This window comes from Ixodes scapularis, unplaced genomic scaffold, assembly GCF_016920785.2.
Source record: "Ixodes scapularis isolate PalLabHiFi unplaced genomic scaffold, ASM1692078v2 PGA_scaffold11__112_contigs__length_91849675, whole genome shotgun sequence".
Taxonomy (NCBI): Eukaryota; Metazoa; Arthropoda; class Arachnida; order Ixodida; family Ixodidae; genus Ixodes; species Ixodes scapularis.
The window spans coordinates 22,283,085-22,305,392 of record NW_024609837.1 but is presented as its reverse complement, the minus strand read 5'-3'; the positions used below and the strand labels follow the sequence as shown (position 1 = coordinate 22,305,392).

Below are 22,308 nucleotides of genomic sequence, written 5' to 3'. Positions count from 1 at the left end.
CATCGAACAAAGAGCGCTACAGTCCTTTACCAACAGACCTGAGGTGTTCATGCGTTATGTGGACGACTGTTTTTGTATATTGAAAACATCAGAAGTTGATAAGTTCCTGGCTCACCTCAACTCCATCGAGCCCAACATCCAGTTCACCGTGGAACGGGAAAAAGACAACACTTTACCATTCCTTGATGTACTGGTGAAGAGACAAGGGGAAGAGTTGAAGTTTTCGGTATACAGGAAGCCCACTCACACCGGACGCTACCTTAATTTTAAGTCGAACCATCCAACGAGTCACAAGGCATCAGTCGTTGCAACACTCATGTCCAGGGCGGCTGTTATCTGTTCTACAGAAACTGACAGAAAAAGCGAGGAGCAGAGTGTGATCGCTGACCTGACAAAGAACGGATAGCCTACAAGGTTCATCTGACAAGTCACCAAACGTACGGTTCATGCTCGCCAAAACCCACAACCGAAGGGAGCTGCGCCGCATCACCCCATCACGCGCATCAGCGTTCCCTACGTTCAAGGTACTAGCGAAGCACTGTCACGGGTGCTCGCAAAACAAGGCATTCACGTGGCTCAAAAACCGGTATCCACTTTCGGACGATTCATGCCAAGACCAAAAGATCGCCCCCCGAAGGAAAAAGCACCGAGAATTGTTTACCGGATCCCCTGCTTAAAATGTCCTGCATCTTATATCGGCGAAACAAAGAACTTTGCGGAAAGGTTACGCCAGCACAAGAACGATGTTCGCAAATTCGACCGAGAACGCAGTGCTCTTGCGGAGCACTGTGACACCTTTGACCATCCGATAGACTTCGCGAAAGCGTCCGTTCTTGATGTTGAAAGAAATCTCCGAATAAGACATCACCTTGAATCGTGGCACATCCAAAATACACCAGGAAATATTAACAGATCCATGGGTACCTTACCATCTGTTTATGTGAGTGGACTAAGACACGTGATTAGAAAAAGACTGGATGGCAAGGCGGAAGCGCGATTAGAAGATATTCGTGCCACCAAAGAAGACGAGGCTGCTCCCACGCACGAGATCAATCGCCCCTGAAAAAGAAGCCGAACTGGTTTTGAAACGTTGGGTCCGAGCTTAATTTTTGGTTGGAGTCAAATATTTTTTCACAAAGAGTTTTTGTGTTATGACATATAGCGGGGGGAGGAGCCCAGAGATTGCCGCGAAGTTTTCTTTTCCCATATTCCCCCAGATCCTTTTTAATCTTTGTGACGCTTTTATTAAAGCGACGAGAAGTCCCTACCCCTCCCTAGGCGCCAAACAAGAGCAGCACGAGAGAGCGCACGGAGACGACCGTGGCTCATACGTGTGACATCAGGACAAAGATAATCAGCTGCGACCAACATGTCTGATGGTCTCTAAAAACCATCGGCTGAGGCTTGGGGTAATTGCACTCTTAAATCAAGACCGTCGAAGTTGACTGTCTGATATCGTTCTTATTTCCTCCGGGAAAGCAGAATTTGCTGAAAAGCCTTCCTGTTGTTACTCTGAATTCCCTCGGCCTTTTGCATATGATCAAAGTGTAGCTCTACGTGGCTAGGTCAAAACCACCCTGGAAGCGATGTCCGTTTTCAGGTTGATTTGGCATCCGAGAAGGGTCCACCCATCGGCGAGATAAAAATTTTTTTACTGCTTTCCTTCTTCAAAAAAAAAAAAAAAAAAAGTGATTATAAGGCCACGCAGGCCACCAAAGGCTGGCCTTCCAAGATTAGCCAAAGTGGGATTAGTTATGCTTTTATTGAGGGATATAAGAGTAATGTCAGGTTGTCAATATTGATGCTGTTGTTTTATAAACGCGATGACTCCACGATTTCATTGTGCACAATCAAACCTGTCACCATCGGTTGGACAACGCACCATCGATTTTCGCGTTCACAATTCTGATAACCCTGACCCTGACGTCAAGGGCAGGAGCTAAATATGGACGTCGCTGAACACGCCTGCACACAACGAATCCTAGCATGAGCCTCTCGCTTGAGTGTTTGTTATGGCCACTCGTCAGTTCATGGAACGCGAACAGCTTTAATTTCAGAACCTCTAGAACCATTATTTCGAATATTGCACCCTTTGCTGTTCCTCCTCGTCTCTCAGTTGGAACGCCTTTAAGCATTGGCGTCGAAACAGGAGAAGGCCATAAAGATGTAGGAGGGGGAGGAGTGGGACGATCGCCCCAGGTCCAGATCATAGTTTCATATATAGTGCCCAGAGACTTCAGAAAGGTATAATGAATAAGTTACGGGGAAGGGATATCACACTTCTTCACTATTATAAGTCCTTCCCCCCTCCTCTATCTCCTGAAAAGTTCTACGGCACTTTCTGACCCTTATTTTTGTGTGTTTTTGTGTTGGTCGTACCCAGTTTTAGTTGCCTTCCTCAGTTTTCTTCTCTTCAATCACCGTCGCCCCCCCCCCCCCCCCCCCCCCCCCCATCTCTCAAACACTACCGACGTCACTCCACACACCGCCTCTGGGTGACCTCTGTGGCGTTGTTGACAGCGGCGGAAGGCGAGCTTTAATACCCAGAGCGCACGGCTCCACAATTTACCGCAAAGTTCAAACTTCGTCTCGAGTCCGAAGCGGAGATTTTGGCCTCGAATAACTACTTCCCAAAGTTGTGAAACGTCATTTTGTCGTCCCCGATAACTTCGACAAACGACAATTTTGCGACGAGAAAGTTCAGAGTATTCACAACCTTGCCTAAGGCAATCTAGACAGCATTGACTTTAATGCGGCGTAGGGATGTAGGGACACGCGGGCGCGACGTCATCAGTGCACTCGTTCACGCGCGGTCCGATGAAGCTCGCTACGACTTTGTGTTTCACACTCTCGCTGGAGTTTGAGAACCGAGAGAGTTTGGATGATTGACATCTTGTTCCCCCGTGACGTCATTGTCGCGAGGGTCCAATCAGCGCGCACTGCGAACTTTGGCCCCAAAGAACCCAGGGTCCTGGGTTCAATTCCCACCCCTGCCCGTTTCGATCTGGATAAGCATCGTACCGGCGTGCGGTCGTGTATCACCACTGCGTGGTGCACGTTAAAGACATCAAGCTAGCGGTTGTACTGCACTGGCTAAAAGTGTCATCTACAGCTGGGAGACTCGGGTTAAGGAAGACCAAGTTCTGGGCTGCATAAACATACACACAATCCAATTTTGAGTTGCGCGAACCTGGTGTCAGTGCGGGGAAATATACCTGGCAAGTTTGCAATTGCTCGCGCTGCCCACAGGAGCGACACGCGTTTGACGGCCGAAATATCTTTTTTGGACGTAACGACTGGTGGGAGTTTTTTCGTGTTTTTTCGCGTTCAGCTAGATCTTGGGGGAAAAACTTACTTAGTGTTCAGATTTATGAGATAAACATACTCTAAAATTCACCTCTAACTCGTTGTTCGCAAGAACCTCTTCAGCTCCCTTTTAATGCGGCGGCTTTTGTCGTCTCGAGCTATACAGCCGCCGAACTCAAGCGAGGCTGTCGCACGTGCAGAAAGACTGCAATTCCCTCTTTGCATTGCGGCAACGGCGGCGTAGTCAAACTGGCTGTTGAGATCTTTCTACTGTAAAAAAAAATGGGAGGCTTGATTGCATTGATTTTAACCCTAGAGCGGCGCGATTTCTGCCGTCGCGGCGCTCTGGCCAGCCGCAGCGGCTGAGCGGCACGGTTCCACCAGGTTGGAAAGTTTTCGCCGCGGCAGAGCCGGAGCTTCCGCGCTGGCCACACACAGCACTGCGGGAATTCACGTGACAGGAGGAGAAATATTGCGTGAAAGCTGGAGCAGACGGCGCCGTTTTCACGTTCTTGAAGCAGATGACAAGCAGAGAAAGTACGCAAGACTGGTTTGCGGTTTTTTTTTTCCAGCGGGCCGAGCTTTTTTTGCATCAGCAGTCGCGTCGGAACTGTTCTGGAGATGATGGAGGAGGGAGATCACTGTCCCCTTCCCCGTAATATTTTTTTTCTCAATGAATTTCGCGGCTCTTTTTGATTTTCCTTGCCTGAATACCACCTGTGGCGAGCGCAAGAGACGCTAATCGGAACCTGCTTGTGCGAGCGCTAGTGAGAGAAACAAAAGAAGTAGAACTGAGCAACATTAGCATGTCTTTTCCAACACTGATCGTCACACCAAGTAAGACAAAATGTATCGCGCCCAGTTCAATGAACTGTTTATCAGTGAAGTGTCGAGGCGTCGAGTTCTTTGAGACGCACAGCTCAAAGAATTTACGATCAAAGATCTGCTTCTTTCTTAAGAGAAAATACTGTTCCAGTCTCCGTAGACCAACATACTCCGAACCTTGAGCACATACCCCCATTTCGGAAATACTAACTATTACAAGGCCGCCCAGTAGGTTCCGGTAGGCCATATCAGTTGGAGTCTTTACGTCAAAGGAAGGCGCCGCTCGTGACGCTGCCGAGGATGATCCGAAGTTTCATCCTCCGCGACAACGAAGTTAAAAAAAAAAAAGAAACACATGAACAAATAAGACTTAAGTTTCTTTAGTAATTTAAACGCTTTTTTTTTTCAATGAAGGTGAAAATGAACGGGAAACTGAAAATTACGGCATTAAAATCGTTGTTAGAAGCCGCTGTAACCGACTGTGCGCATCTGCTTGTTGCAAGCAACATTGGCCATCGCAACGGCAGAAAATGTTCATGTGAAATGAAACCTCGCGTTCCGTGCCGCCGCACCGCTAGACGCAGCGATTTCGGCCGCGGAATCGCTGCATGTGAAACCCGCTTAAAGCAAGAGGGCCACTGGTCAAGCGAATTAACTGTTCACACCTAATTGATGGCGCAAGCCGCCAGCCCATTAAAAGGGTGGTAGACACGTTAAATAATCCATCCACCATTTATTCATTAAGCATCTGAGCGCGTGGCGAAAAAAAAAAAAGCTTCAGCAAGATGCACTTTGTACCTTCAAGTCTGTCGTTGTTGCAGAAGAAAATTGCAAGCTTCTTCACAGCAAGCTCCAAGTCTGTCGTTGGTGGCAGGGGATAACTGCGAGCTTGTTCTCAGCACGCGTTGAGACGAGGGTGCTCAAACATGGCGCCCAGTGAACCTCCCTATATTGTTGGAAATATTAGATGCTACGGTGTCACAACAAAATCTGCTTGCATACAGTACCGTGGAAAATTGCTTAACTTGTTAGAATGCTGTTTTTTATCATGTAAGCGAGCACAGCGTGTCTATTATTTGTTCACGTTACTGAACAATTTTTTTTTACAGTCCTGTGATAAAAAACGCCAATGGAAACATTAACATCTTAGCTATTTTGGTCCGATTATTTTTTCCGCTATGTCCTGTAACCTCCTTTAATCTTCGAGAGGCGCCGAAACGGTCACCAGAAGGTGTAAGTACGAGAAGTGGGAGGCAATGTCAATTGTTTCCGGGAGATCAGAGGCCGATCGTGTCAATACAACACAACTCGAACACGGTAAGCGAAAACTCGCGCTGCAGAACCCGGGTTATATCCATATCCCTGCCTGTTTCGATCTGGATAGCCGTCGTGTCACCGTTCAGTTATGTATCCCTTGTGCGTGATGCACGTTGAAGACTGCAGGCTAGCAGCCATAGCGCCTTGTCTAAATGTTTGATTTACAGCGGAGACACCATACGCTTCTGGCCTCCGACCGTGGCCTCCAAGGTTCTCGACGCTCAAGGACGGGATGACCGATGCTCCGGTATTTGAACATACGCACAAAACAATTATATTAGCAGAAGGGTTTGGATTTGGACTAGTTGGTTGAACATGTTTAGGGGTTAAAAGCGCTAAAACGACGGACGAGTAGGAGAGACACACACCACAGAGCGCTCTGTGGTCTCTCCTACTCGTGTGTGTCTCTCCTACTCGTCCGTCGTTTTTAGCGCTTTTAACCTCTAAATTATATTAGCACCCGATGCTACGGTTAAAACGTCCGTCCGAATCATTCAGATTGTAGCTACACAGAACAAAAAAGGGAAGCCACAATATTGCATAATCTAAAGAGCCATATTTATCGTTGCGGAAAGCACGAGTACGAGAGGATTTCTTTAGTGTCCCATTCTTGCTCCAGTGATGATCTATTGTGCTGGGTTACGTCCACGTCTTAATTCCTCTGGAAGCAACGCAAGCCGATTGAACTGCTTCAAGTTTTGATAATTTTAAACAGTCGTTGTTGGATAAAATATCATGTTATTATTTACGTTTGTTCGCACATGCCGCCCTAAAAAGCGGAACATTAAAATGCATAAGACAAAAAGTCGAGAAGTAGACATCTACTTTTTTCGCATCCCCCCCCCCTCTTTCCAATACCCTACAGCGCCCGTGAAGGCCCGGGGGGTATTGAAAATAAATAAATGAATAAATAAATAAATAAATACTTTGGAAAGATACCTTTGCATTTTCATGGGAGGCACAGGTTCGAGCGCGTTGCCACGGCCACTCGATTAGGGCGTTGCTAACAAAAGTTATATTTTTGCAGCATGGCTCGTGCACGCCATAATCTATTTTAAGGTTATTCTTTCATGCCCGTTCCTTCGCTTGGAGCTCATTCATGCAACCATTAGTCTGAATTTTACTAGGTAAACGGCACAGTACAAGTTAATAAAACCAATACAACCAATGTCTGTGACCAACCAGCAATAAAATAGAGGGCTGAAGTACAACTGGCTGGGCATCAAAAACTACAAACACAGTTTCCTTCATCCTTGCTAGAAACGTGACAGATAAGGGGGAACAAACCGTGGTGTTAGAGTGCTTTTCGTGATAACAATAGAGAGTTTTAGTAGATCGTTCCCATGACTCCGATAACGATACCCAATACTCCGCCACCGCCTCTCTTGTACATGAATAGTATCGTTATCGAGGCTATCGGAGGTATCGGAACGATCTACTAAAAATCTCTAATAACATTTTGAACGATTCCCTCATAAAGCTATGCTCAGAAATGTAAAGAGAGGGAGTGGCCTTGGGAAGGTTTAACTCAGCGGTTCCAGAACATTGAGGGCACTGAATTCAGAAACCGCATTGCTCTGCTCCTGCTCCTATTTGCTGAAGCTAAAACCGTTTTTACGTAATGCTTTGTTCGTACTTTTTGTCCGCGTGCATACATTGTACGCTCGTTTCATCTTTAGTTATCCATTCACCACGCCCCATATTGCATCCAACCCAGGGTGCCCAACGCTGATTGGGTCAGGATGGAACGATCGGCCCAAAAAAAACGCCATCTATTGAAATCCATCGGAAGCGAACTACACCAAAGGGGCGGTGCTGCTGGGGTGATTTCGCAGCAACGACAAAAGAGGGCGCTACGTTAACGTTTCTATTGGAGAGAAGGAGAAGGGCGAAGGTATGCCGCACTACACCAGAAATAACGCTTACACACGAATGTAAAGTGGGCGGGACAAATGAGGGAAAGGGGGCTAAGAGGGCACAGAGTTGCGGACATTTGTTTGCGTTAGGAAAGGCAGCAAAATGTCGAAGACCCAAAGCCAATGTCGATTTCTAGCTTCTTTCTTTCTGTTTGCTTTGTTTTTTCTTGAAGGTATAGCTTTAAAAAGCTCGGTGGAACGAAAAAAGGCGTAAAAAGTCCATAAAAAATGTTTTAAAAAAAGAGATAAAAAATAGAAGCCCTTTGTCTTAGGAGGCCTAATACGAACTTTTCGCCGAAGGCAGCAGGCCAAGTACGTCTTGTCCACACACACAAAAAATAATAAAAAGAAAAATAAACCTGGAACCAGAAAAAGTGCCCTAAATCGATCGAACTCTCCAACCCCGATATTTTGTTTCTCTTTCCGAACGCATTTACTTATATTTGGCTTCAGCTTTGTTCCTTACTTTTTCAACCTGTGTAGCGAGTATGTTTCTAACTTAGGTCTGTGAGAAGCTCACCTTTGTCGCGTGAGCTCCAGGCAAAGTTTTGTTTCACTTTCAGCATGCACACAGAGGAAGTGGTTGAGTGCGGTTGGTTTTGTAATATTTATATACTTACGAAACGAATACCTTGTTTGATTTGGATATGCTTGCATTCGACTGGGAGGCCAGAAAACTAAGCAGAGAGTGGGAGTTAGCATTTACGGAGGCTGATTCGTTCCCCGAAGGCTGAACGGCGACCAAGCGTGGTTCTTGGCCTAAACTGTAGGAATGTCTCACTTGTTTGTGCTGGCAAAGTTGCAATAAAGTACTAATTAAAAATGTTAAAGGACTCAATTTGAGAATTCTGAAGACAGTATGTGTATGAATTTAAGGTCGCCCGACAAAGTTAATTTGATTCGCGGAGTAAATTTGCACGTAAAACCGTTCCGAGAAGAGATGTCTTGAGAATATCCATAGTGAAACGAGAGGAAGCTTGTTATTGCAACATTATTTCTGAGGTAACTGGGATACCAATTCTAGTATATGCATTGGGGATAACTTAGCTTGAAGTCAATTACTCAAAGCATACAGGTAGGACGAAAGAGAGCAGTTTGTAGTTGCGCAATCAAGTGGCGGTAAAAAAAAAAAGTGAAGGGCGACTTATTTCTAAGACTACGTTTTATAAATGTGAAGGCGTGTGCAAACACTGCTTTGAATCAAATAGCGCGGCGTCATTCCTAGCTTCAACATGGCAAAATACCGGCACGTCGTGGATTTTCTTAGCGGTTTCTGAAGGAAATTAATAACCCAACCCAAGTCGATCCAAAACACTACGAGCGTAGCCTATGGGATGTGTATTACATGCTTAAATAATTCTGGTGCAGCGGCTAGTATCATATGGCACGAGTGTCACGTAACGAAACCACTATTTTTCCGTAAACTCAATACGCCTGGATAAAGGCAGACAATTTGTTTTAATATGGTGTACACCATAAAATAAAATTGTTATGAAAGGTTCATTTACAACAAAAAGAACGTAGGTGCGCAAATATACATATACATAACTTGGGGAAATGACTAAACTCCCAGGAGGCACATCTAGGCCGTGTTCCAAAATTTACTCGATCTTACTCCAGGGTAAGAGTTTTGTACCTTGGCGTTCCAAAACGTACCCGCGTCCAGCGTTCTTCAATCTCTGTTGTCACATGACACGACCCGCCGGAGTAACTCGGGTTCATTTGGGTAAGATTTGCAACACAGTCGTAGACACACACTAAACCATTATCGCGAGGAAAAAATCTCAAAATCGAAGGCCCCCAGCAAGGCAGAAACCATAAACCAATAAATGACCTAATAAACGTGCGTAACGACTGAACCACAAATAAATAATAGAACGCAGGATACAAAAAGAACTAGAAGAATACAGAAAAATAAAAGAGCAGTCAGTCGCGCGAATGAAACGACAAACAATTGAAAAAAAAAACTGGATAAAAAAATAATACGAACTGCTGAGACAGAAGCAACAAGCGATAATAAAACGCAAGGTGGTAACGCGAGAGAGGATAAGAAAAATCTATCGACGAGACGCGATGGCACCGCAGCGAAACGTGGTGGAGAATAAAATATCTCTGGGAACCATTAGGCAAACCATTCACGAGGACCCCAGTTGTCCAATTAGTTGGCCGAAAGATACCGTTGGGCACGCTCGCTCACGCCCCTTGGGCGTCCGCACTTAACGAAGATACTACACACACAAAACGTGAGAGCACAAAACACAACAAATTAGTGGAGAAAAAAAAGAAGATATCAACGGCAAAAGAAGCGAGCGCCGAAACGAGTGGGGACGTATTCCCGCTGAACAATATGAGTACAGGGACACGATCCGGCCTTTCTGGCGTCTGCGGTTCCTAACAAGCTTTATTATCTCTTAATCCGTCGGGTATTCCCGAGAACAAGATACCAGATTTCCTTTCAATTGGGAGTTGAGACCGCAGCTTTCTCCAAGACTCGCAGGTAGTGCAAAAGAAGCACGAAGGCCCGTATCAGCACATATTGCCCGCGATTGTCAGCTAAGGTGAACACGTAGACATATATAAATTATCGGCGTTTACATTCACGTCCGCGCATGCGTGGATGCGACCTTAGCACGTCGAAATGAGATATGACGATTTGTGATTGGGTGGAAAGGGAAAATGCAGAGGGCCAGGGCGACCGCGACCTGTTACTTCTCGATACGGTGCGTATACACTGTCGCATTCGTACGAACGCAGCCACCGACAACTTGGCAAACGCGAGGTGTGGAATATTACGCTCTTGCTTCGATTTCTTATCAGCTAACATCACTGGAGTTATCGGTGACCGCGACAAAAGCATTTTCTGTTCGCCGCTAGCCGAAGCTACATGCTCGCCGAACAGATTGCCCGGAAGCCTTATGCAAATGCGATAGCGTGCAAGGGCGCTCGATTAGCCGCGCAATTATATCGCCCCTAGCGTACGACCGACGCACACTGTTCACGCTAAAGCAGTGGTCACACCGCTGATATCTGATACAAAGGACAGTCTGCAGAAACAGTCTAAGGCGTCTTTATTATTATTATTTTTTTTTTGCATGAAGGTTCTGTCATTTTTGTCTAACAAAAGACGTGTTAGTAGACGTCTTTAAAGCACACTTATGTATGCGGAGCAAGCGTGTTTCAAACGTCCTTGGTGTGTGTCCGCACATAGCTCTGTCATCGTGTTGAGAGCGGATACAGTGTCTTTGATAGAATGTATGGCTTAACGCCGTTATGGCGGTGGAATCTACGTGCCCACCGGGCCGTTCAACTGCGCGCTCTTTATCGGCCGATTCCGCAGCCTGAGTGCGAAGAAGAGCATGGTCACGTGGAGCGTGACCGACGGCTGGCTGGTGCAGCAAAACACGTAGTTTACTGTGGACGGTTTGAGCGTGTCGGTGTCTAAATTACAATAACGAAGAGGGAACACGGAAGAGAAACAGATGGCACAGGCTGTGTCGCCTGCCTGTGTCGTCTGTTTTGCCTTCCGCCGTGTCCCTTTTTCGTTATCGCAAGGTTGTTTCTAATGGCCTCTCTGCCTATTCGTTGAAAATCTGACCGACCGCGAGCTTAGGTTGAACACTAGTGCTACGTGACTGTTCGGCTCAGGCTAGTGCCTAATCACCTAGTTGTCACCGTTCCAGTGAAGAGGTGTTTCGCAAGGAGCGAGTGAATGGGCAAGTGAATAGGCCTTGATCAGTCTAGATGTTGTTCCCAGAACTGAAGAGCGGAATTATATGTTACGTCATACGAACAGTTATCCTGAGCTAAGACTAAACGTGTGGTAGATACTACGTGTTCGAAGACGTACAGTCCCCTGATATATGAAAAACTCGCTGGGAGCGCGTGACAGAGACGCTGGCTGGCTGGGGCGCTACGCGCTCTGCGGGCGATTCCATTCTGACGCAAGGGAGGGACTCAATCGGGGGAAGGGGAGGGAAGGAAGAGGGGTTTAATTAAAAGTTTTTGCATTCGGTTTTAGCGGTGAAGGCCAGACCCTGAGCGTCATGCCTCGGCTATGTCCCACTAACGTCACAATTGCTGCCTGAGCTGAGAAAAGCAGGCCTGAGCCAATGCGATTATTCTGTCTGTTAAGGAGCGGGATCCGTGCCGTCCTTCTCGCGAACAAATGAGCTCTTCGACGCATTTAATTTTTTAACTATAGTACTCGGGTACAACTGTAATATTTGTTTATTTGTCGGTGGCTCTCTGACAGTTGACACCTGAAATAACTAATGGTAAAATTTGGTAAACAATTACGCTATCCGTAAGATGAAACACTGCAACAGCTGAGATGTGACGTCGAAGCCACTAAGGTGTCATTTCGGAGTGTAGAAGGACTGAAGGAACGTTAAAGGGGTGCAAGCGCGCAACATAGAGTTCGCATAGGCGTTTCGTATTAAACTGAGTAACACACTGGACGAAAATTTCATAACGTTTTGGAACTAATGAGGGTGTATTGAGTAGAAAAAATTTCGTAAACCTGATAAACAATTTAAATTGTATACAAACTAGGACTTTCTCGTGATAATTGGAGAATACTTTGAACATCGCGCGCCCAAGTTTGAAATCCAGGGTACGACGAAACTGCGTGAGTATGCATGAACCGTTTCCTGCCGTTAGTGTGGCTGTTTGAACGTCTTATGCAATCTTATTGGACACAAACTTACACCGCTTTGTGGTCACAGAAGAAAACTTACAAAATCGCGCAGTCAAGTTTCAAGCGTGTAACTCCACCTAATTTCACGCCCGCGGTTTCGCCAGCTTAACCCCACCTAGCTTTATTCGTTTGATCGCCCGAGAACCTTTCTGGCACAATAACTTAAAACGCTGTGTTTTTATTGCTTCCATCATCGGCAGTTTTATGTTTACTTTTCTACGTGCCGTCATGGCGCCACGGGACCAAGTGTTGTCACGTGACGTCTGAATGTCGCGTGACTTCAGAGTGTCGCGTGATGTCATGACATCAACTGACTTACGGTGTCACCCCACGTCATTCAGTCGAGCGGCGTCACTGTGCAACATGACGTTTAGCTGACGCCAGGTAACAGGCAAACTGGCATCAGGTGACGTGCTGCGCGGCGTGACGTCAATGTGGAATCTTTTGGCGGAGTGCCGAGAAAGACCCGCGTCGATGTGGAGCGCGGTGGACAGCCCGAAACCCGCGAAGTGTACCACTAAAGTCTCCCGCAGTAAAACAGTAATGACTATACTTATGTAAATCCTTCGTGGCCATATCTATTTGCCTGATGTCGATGATGCGCACTCGTCCGCTAAACCCAAGACAAAATCTGTTAAGTGTGTTGAGGCTCGGTTGGTCCCCGAGTGAGTGTCCTCCCCTTAACGCATATTGAAATTGTCCTGAGCGCGTGCAGTGCCCCCACCCGCCGCCCTCTCAGTCACGTTCTACCAGTGGGTCTTTCATATTACAGGAGACTACGCGATACAAACCAACTGTGTCTAAACGGTTGTTTTAGCAGAAGTTTGCAAATTAGCGTTTTAACGGAACTTTTTGAGTTTAAACTTGCCATCTGCCAACAACAAAACATTTTCAAAACTGTACAAGTAATTCTTTACGGCAAGGTTTTACAATGCGCAATAAAACGGAAAACTTGTTACCATCATGATCGCTGGCAAACGTAGCGACGCTTGCAGGATTCAAACTCAAATCAAACTACAGAGCTTTAATGGACTTCAATTAATCGTGTAGCATTCTGTTAAAACAACTTAGATTACTCACGTAACGCAACCATCTTTTCATAAAAGAACTTAGCGTTGACTTTTAATCAACATGTAAGAAAATAAAGTGAACAAAAGCACTAAACTTCACCCATTAAATAAAAATACCCAGAGGAAAAAAATAGTATCCACAATTAATCCTTCGTAAATTTTATACCGTTATAATACCCAAGTTCCACATAACTAACAGGAACAAAGTACGGATGAATAAGAAATAATATAAATACCGCACCTTCCTCTCACGAAACTCCCGAATTTTCCTCGAACTTAGAAAACTTGTAAGATGTCCGTCGAAGCGTACAAGAAAAATCGTTATCCTAATTGATGCATTTATGCAAGAAAATTAGCGCCGACAAAGGAAGCGGAGGAAAAGGGAAAGAGTGTTAGCCTGATGGATGGGGGTTAATATACGTAAGCGAAGCCCCTTGATTTCAAGAAAAATATCCCTAGGAGCACTTCCGCTTGCTCAGGAGGAATAAAAAAATTCTTATTTAGGAGGCCGTTCACAAGGGCTTGTGTGGATCTAGCCATACGCAAGCCGCACAAATACCAAGTCGCATAATAAGCCACACTTATTAAGTCACACATGTTGAGCCACTAGTATTTACATTTTTCATCAGAAGCTCTAAAGTCAATGATAGTAAATGTTAATACCTTTTTATATACTCAAAATACGCAGCATTTTTAATATTTGCAGCATTGTTGATTGGGAAAACTCGGCACCACTCTCAGATTTCGGGATCACTCCACCCTTACGCTAGTAAGGAATACCACTTTTGGTAATAAAGGTTGACTACTGGCACTTCTACAAATAGTAATATCAATAGCAGTAACCATGGAATCGCACTTAATGCGCTGGAAAAACAATACTTGAAACCTTCGGCCAGTTTGACATTAACGTCAACACAACGCGAAGGCTCCTGCTCCCGACAGCTGCAAGGGACAAGAGATCCGCTGCACTCTAGGCGGTGCTGAACTTTGTGGATGCAGCGCGACTGTCTTTCTAGACTCTGAACCTAAATGAACAGTCTTCTTTCCCCCTTTTCACCTTCTCCACCTCAAACCTTTTCCCCCTTAATCTTTCCCTACAAAGAGAGAAAGCGTTCCCCAAATCTGAGAGACTAACATTTTGTCTTACGCCTTACATTTCTTTCGATTTTAATTAATTTCATTCTATTTAGTAAATTTTATTACAAAATAAGCAACAACAACACTTAAAGGACTGGTGCAGAAATACGTGAAGCAGTAAGTCCCTGAGGCTTTTTTTTTTTTTTATTCCGGAAATAATAGCTCCAAACAATACAGAAATTGCGATTCCACAGCATGGCTTAATTACGGAGAATACCATACCTTGGTATGCATATTGGAGGAAGTACAGCGGTTACAAAATTACAAGAGGTACGAGAATATATAAATTGCGATAAGAAGTAACGTTCTACAGCAGTGCGGGTTGAGTAGCCAATGGGGAGCATCTGGGTTCCTCCGCTTCGCCGGTTTTCTCAACCGAGTTTTGTGTTTACATCGTCCGAAGCTCTCTTTTCTTGTTTTCGTATTTTTATTTCTTATATGTTCATAGGGTTATGCGGGGCTCCCACTTTCCTTATCGGGTTCTAGCGGGCTCGCTCAAGAAAAGAATGTAAGGAAAGGAAAATTAAGCTGTCGATGTAAGTTTTCTTTTAGACAATCTCCGAACCGTTGCATCATCTCAAGTTGGGGGGGGGGGGGGGGCAGGGGAAGGGGGAGGGGGGGATGATTAATTACTGCCACCACACTAGCTTGGCTACAATTTTTTTTTTATGTGCTACTTTGCGCTCGGTCGGCCCCAAATTAGTTTGGTAAAGCGTGCACTAATTTTACGAGCTCGTTCCGAAGGGAAGCTGGGGGTTGTAAAAAAAGACAAGGAAGCAAAAACAAGACGCCGAAATAACAATTTGACACCTCCGCTCTGCCAAGGCGGTTTTCCGCAAACCTGGTTAGAAAAAGAAGAAAAAAAAATGAAAGACGTTTACAATCTTCTGTAACGCCGAATTAGAGCGCAGCTCTTGAGGAGGAGGAGCTGAAGGTACGGAGGGAAGGGTTTGCCCCTATTCCTTATCCGTACCCTTCCCCCCTTCCTCTGCCATTTAGCAGGGGAGACGGAGAGGAAAATTCCGCTAAATTTAGCGGGGAAATTTACCCATAATGCAACGCGCGGTGACGTCACAAGTGACGTCACGTGTGACCCTCGTGACGTCACAAGTGACGTCACGTGTGACCCTCGTGACGTCACAATGACGTCACGTGTGACATCATTATGAAAAACGTCCCATAATGCAACACGCGGTTACGCCGACGCCGACGGCGACGCCGCTCATGCCGGAAACGCGCGCCTAGGAGCTGCGCTCTAAAAACGACAACATAGCTTTTTATTACTGTTTCACAACCTCAAACTTAAAATGAAACGGCTTCGTACTAACCCTAACGCAATCAAGGACGTCCCCATTATACATAATACAGAGTTGTAAAATGGAGGGCCCCAACGCTTTGTGTCCCCTAAACCTGTTTGGGGCACTGCTATGCGCACGCGCACAACTCGCTTGAGGAGCGCGAGGCACCATGCTGCTCGGGGGACCCGAAGCGCTATGGCCCCCTCTTCTAAGATCCAATTACGTATGATAGTCCAGTTGTTGATTGTCTTATGTGTTCACTATCTTTGACTAAACAACTTCTTGTTTAATCATATATATATATATCCGTCTATATCTCTCTCTCTCTTTATATATATATATATATATATATATATATATATATATATACAGGGTGTTTTTCTAAGCTTAACATATTTTTTTTAAAAACAGCCGTGAAAGTTACACTTTATATATACAAAAATTTTTTGTATAGAATTTAAGGAGAAAACAATTTTTGATATGTTGGGTTGCCTTTTGATTTGCATATACTTGTTACTCGTTGTTTTGTAGTGAGCCCATGTGGTTTCCTCCTTACTTCAAGTTTTAAATTACAGAAAATATCACAAGTTCGCCTACTTTGCGTTCCTTTTCGAAAATGTAAACAAAAAGAAACACATATTTTCGAAATCGTAGAGGCGCACAATGCCGGTAAGGTTGCTGTATTTCAGTCAGATGAGCACACATTTCACGCGATTGCGGCTCAAATAGAGGTCATACAACCAAAATATTACATATCTAGGTCATTTTTTCTTGTACTCGACTATTATATCTCAAAGATTTAAAAAAATAAAACGTAAAAAAATTGGGTTTCTGAGAAAGTCGACCTCACACTTTCAGCATTTCTTATTTTTCACAACTTTTACAGGAAGGTAGAGGAGCGGCTAGTCAACAAATGATAATGATATTAATATATCTATAATGGGCTTGCTTTGGGCTTTCTATAGAGCTAAAGAAAGAAAATTTAGCTTAAGTAGAGACAAATTAACGGCCTGTGAAATTTGACCGAAAATCGACTTGAGCAGCGAGTTCGACATTGTTTTTAGGAAACAATAAAACTCCTAAAAATGTTTAAATACGTCAAGGTATGTTTATAGTACCCATTAAGTATGGGAGAAAAGTTAAAAGGGTGGAGAAAAAAAGCGCAAGCAGATGGTGTCAAACACGCCACCTGCGGTGGCAGGCAAAAACACTAGTTTCTGCCACTGTGGCTTCTACGCTTCGTAACTCGAGAACAAAAATCTGGGGAACATCCGGTTTTCAGACTTCTTCATTTGAGAAACGCCTCCAAAACATATATTTTTTCCTCGAAATGAAAAATTGTGCCCTTTTAGCCTGCCCGATTTGAGATGAAACCACCCAGCGACACGTATCTTACCTGGAACGGTGGATCGGCGTCGCCGTGAAGCTTATCTGAAGCCCTATTTAGAAATAAAAACAAATTCAAGTCTAATTTTGAATGTTAACATTTCGGCGAAACTCCACCTGTTTAGGTAAGCAATATGAAAGGAGTAGTTAGTAAACTTTAAATAATTTCTTCATAGGGTAGCTACGTTTTGAAGGCAGCTAGGCTCCTTATTCACGGGTGCAAAGTCAGGCAAAATGAAGAAATTGGTTACTGTTTAGTAACTACCCCTTTCACGAGTCTAAGTTTCAACAAAATTAGCTCACTTTTTTTTCTTTAAATTCTATCAAAAAGTTACCAAAAAAATGTTATTTTATTTTTACACAAAATAAAAAAAAAACATTAATTAATTTTACACGTAACAAGAGAGAGCGAGTTAGGTTGATGGAATTGAAACTTTAAGGAGCCGAGAAATCGTAAGATTCCAGAAAGACAAAATACCCGAGTCTTGTTTAATCAAGGAAGACTTTTTTTCTGTAATCAAGCGAGTAAAATAAAAAAAAAACAGCCAGGTTTGTGTATTACTGGCTGCATTAAGCTCTGCTCTTAATTAAAGAGCTCTCGCATTGCTCTCAGCACAGACTGAGAGTACGCGCTCAGAGCAAAGTGCAAAATTATGCACAAACTTCGCACAAAATAACATAAAATCAAACTATAACGAACAAAAAAAAAAAAGACACAGCCCATCTCATTCCTTTTCTTTAAGTTATCACGGTAAGTGGGTACGCACTCAAGATTATATCTGCACGCATCTCAACCTTTTCTTATAACTTTTTATTAGTACCTTTATTCTCAATATTTTAGTTGTTTTCAACGCTCTCAAATTTTAATTTATGCTGCTCTTCGGAGTCATTGTTCCTTGCACCGAGAATATCTTTCGCTTTCATTAGGCGGAAGAATATTAATTTTTACCGCAAAATTAACTTTCGTTTTCTCCGCCTCATAAGCGAAAGTGGAAAAAAAAGCATAAACACGAAATCTACGAAACTTTCGTGCGCGTGTAAGGGAAACGACAGGCTTAAAAGAGAGACCCAAGAAGGTATCTCCGTTTCTTCGTGAGGAGCTATGCTAATGTCTGCCGATCGCGTATGCAAATTCTTGAAGATGAGAATCGTCGTGAATTGTTTTTCTAACGAAAGCAGCGTGAGCCCGAGCACTCCTTCTAAAAATGCGAATGATGGCAATTGAAGCGACAGAGCGACTCTTAAACTATGCGGCCAATTGATCATTTGGAGCTTCAGAAGATTTTTCGAATATGTATTATGGAACAAAGTTAAATAAAGTGCAACAAAAAAAAACAAAAAAAACTTTAGAAGTGATTTATAGTGTTTTATGATAACTCTTGAAACTAAAGCCTTGAGCTAAAATTCTTAAGCGTTACGATGGCAAGATTGACTATTTATCGAGGATATGCTTGATCTGAGAAAATTTTCTTGGCTAAGATAGCGATATAAAAACGTTAAATAGCGCGTACAAGGAGCCCCTGGATATTATTTGCACTGTTTTTTAGCCGCGAAATTGAACTACGCTGAGCCGAACGTTAGGCACTTGCCCAAATCTAGAACTAGCGGTCAGGACCAGATACCGAAGTTTTGGAGTTTGCCGTTATCTGGTTCAAAGGTACTAAATGATTTTTGAAAATTTCAGAAATTTTTGGTGGGAAAATTTTGACTCACGAAGCCAACGGAAACACCGAGATGAATGATATATGCTACCAAAAACTATACCCACTTCCTTAATGGAAAAAAAAAACTCACAACTTTGGGATAAAAGAACGGTCAGTTCTGAAACCTTAGCATCTGGGTCGAACCGGTTGAGCTAAATATGAGTAAGGACTGAGCATTCGGCGATGTGTAGTACATTTTAGCTGTAAAAAAATGAAACATTGTAAACATTTTTGGGGACACACTGCATCTGGTTCAATCACATTGTAGGCGTCGAGCCCCTTGATAAGATATAAGCAATGCAAACAACAAACTCGTTGTCGCCACTGAAGTCAGATGACCTCCGATCTCGCACCAATATTTTTATAAGTTTTTAATCAAATTAAGCTGCAGTGATTTAGACGGGGCGAATTTTACAAAATTAAATGTAGATTATTATAGAATATTTCTAAATTAGCTTCCAATGAAACATTCTCGCAGATTTTGATTGTGTCACTAGTGTTTTCATTTGTCATGAATGTGGTATGAACAGGAAAAGGTTAATGATTTCACCATTGTACAGACACCACCTGAACACTGTAGTAGAAATTGTGGCCTGAGGTCCCTAGCTTGCGTCATGCAGTCGAGCTATTCAAATTCACTATCAATAGAAAAATCCCACATGAAGGGGATTTTTACTCGAAATCACTAGAATTAGAGCAAACAATTTTTTTTTCGCCTACAGCCGAGCTATGCCGGGTAAAACACGCTCGACGGCGAATGACCATTCGAATCACAACAAAACCTAAAATAACCTAGGCAATAATAGCTCATAATATTATATCATATCTGATAATCCACCTTGACACTGAACTAGAAGTGCACTGAAGTACACTCGAACGTAAGTGATAGACTCTCCAATCAAACGCTGGAAAACGCATTACGGAAAGCTGGCTTTGCTGTAAGCATACTCTAATAGAGGCAAAGCACACCCTTTTTTTTGTGCTTTGGTTTTTTTAAGACAATAAAGCTGAGTTGCGGTGAAGAAAGCAGTGACTCAGGTGCCACTAGTAAGCGCGAGTTATTTTTTAGAGTTTAAAACTGATTGATTGTGCATATTTTTGGTATATCTAGTATTAGAGCGCAGCTCTTAGGCGCCCGTTTCCGGCTTAAGCGGCGTCGGCGTCGCCGTCCGCGTGACCGCGCGGTGCATTATGGGTAAATTTCCCCGCTAAATCTAGCGGAAAAATTTCCCCGCTTAATCTAGCGGAAAAATTTCCCCGCTAAATGTAGCGGAAAAATTTCCCCGCTAAATTTAGCGGAACATTTCCCCTCTAAATTTAGCAAAAACATTTCCCCGCTAAATCTAGAGGAAAAAAACCCGCTAAATCTAGCGGAAAAAGTTCTCCGCTAAATATAGCGGAAAAATTTCCACGCTAAATCTAGCGGGAAATTTTCCCCGCTAAATCTAGCGGAAAATTTTCCCCGCTAAATTTAGCGTAAAAATTTCCCCGCTAAATCTAGCGGAAAAGTTTTTCTGAGGGGTCACGTGACCTCGGGGGGGGGGGGGGTCACGTGGCTCTCTCCTCAGGTCACGTGACCCCCCCCCCCCCCCCAAGGACACGTGACCCTCAATACCCTTCCCTTCTCATCCTCAAGAGCTCGCTCTAATTTGGCGTTGCAGGGAGTTGTAAACGGCTTTCATTTCTTTTTTTGGATAAGGATATTACCGTGCGTTTGCAACACATACAACCATTTTTTATTGTTACCGTGTCCTCGATGTTCGATGCAAGAACATAGCATTTTTCATGTTAAGCAAACTTCCTTGCATTAAGGGTTCGATATTAAAAGCAACAAGCAAATATAACTGCCACCAGCCTGCTGTTTGTCACAAATACTTCGCAAAAAACACAAATTATAGAGTTGCAAATTTGTTACTGCGTCAAACCAGTTATTGTGATCGGTTTATTATTAAGACAATTTCGTTACTGTGATAAGGTGCTACTTGTTATGTATGTGAGTCATAAACAAGGAACGTCCAAACTAAAAAAGAGGACAGAAATTCACAGTGCTGGACAGTAGTCCTGTGATTGTTGCTTGGGGGTCAATTCAACCTGTTGCTCTTGATATTTGCTTCTCGCTGCTTAAAAAGAAACGATATGCGTTTGGGTTTTTCAGCAATTTGCTGTTTATCGTTGCTAATTCATAATGTCTAGCAGAACCTCGACAACCAGTTACTGAAGCATGAAAAGAAACCAAAGATAAAGCGCTATATTAATGGTAACGTGGAACTTTGTTTTCTAGATACGGTAACATGTAAAGTAGTAGTTCCTATAGGGATAAATAAAAGTTAGCGGTATTTACCCAGGCAGACCGCCAGACAAAGGCCTAACTTGGCACAAGCTTGACAATCCTAGTGGCCCACCTTGGGCCTAATGTCGTTTAGCTCCGAGGCGTCAGTTCAACACTAATTTCCTTTTGCGTTTGTATGGCTTTTTTGTTTTGTTTGGTCGCTACATAATTTCCAAAGTACCAGACTTACGCCAAAGGTGGTACGTGTAATCCAAAGCAGTGAAGCGTGAACATGGCACCTGTTTGGCAACTTTTTCCCAAAGTTACCACATGAAAACCGGACAAGAATTGATTCCCGTAGCTCTGGCACTTTCGCAACGATTTATTCCCAAAGATGCCAGATGACAGCTAAACTACCTGCAGTTATGCCTAACTTTGATACTTGTTTGGCAAATTAGGTCTAACATATCCGGACTCTGGCCAAATGTGGTCAAGTTTGGCTCTATCGTGAGTTCTTCGGACTTTTTAAGGCTATAAATTCCCAGACAACCGGCAGATTATGGTCACAAAATCTATGCTACCTGTGTAGTTACTTTCCTTAGTACCATGAATATGTGAGCTGCTTACCCTGTATTGTCCCAGGTTGTTAACCACGCAGGGGAGCTTCACCGTTCGACCCACTATGGCTGTCACGTTGGGAACGGGTTCAGCAAACTCGGGCAGCGCCTCCATATCTGCGCGTAGAGGGGGATAAAATAAATTAAACACGCGTTATCAAACATGGAAGAACGCGACATTAAAGTTCACACCCATAGCAGGACGTCTAAAACGGTTGCGTTGTGGAAACTAACGGGGGCATTAAATGTATATTGTCGTCGCTATATATATTTTTTCTCTCGTAGACTCAATGAATACTAAACACGTAGGGAAGGCGGTTAAGGCTCTTACTATCCCTGGTGGCACCGCATGGAACCCTGGTAAAATCACCGAGGTCAAAATAAACAGATGTTGAGCGGGGAAACAAACACGGAAAGTCATCGGACAGACGACATCTCAGACAACTAACCCTATTTGAAAGAGCTCCACAACCAATTAAGTGTTCCACCGCAAAAGTAATCGAGGCATCTTCGCCCATTGCTTTAAATCTACGCACAAACACTCACGCTTGTTACTTACCGTCCTTACGAGATCGGAAGGAGGATGGCTGTAGCAAGTGAAAACTTAAGCGATTCAGGGCGTGGTACACTGTGTTCGCACGCTTTTGCTTTTGCTATGCGCTCTTCGGAATTTTTATTAGCTAATGTCCCGGCAGCTCTTGCTGTCCGAGGGGCGATGAAAGGATTCTCCAAGGTCGACACGCCCCGCGTTTCTTAAATTGTCTGTGC

At 43.9% G+C, this 22,308-nt stretch overlaps 1 pseudogene; it reads right to left on the bottom strand.

Annotated features, from left to right (window-relative positions):
• The window catches only part of LOC8041105, a 159,983-nt pseudogene that overhangs the window by 25,725 nt on the left and 111,950 nt on the right, over positions 1 to 22,308 (bottom strand).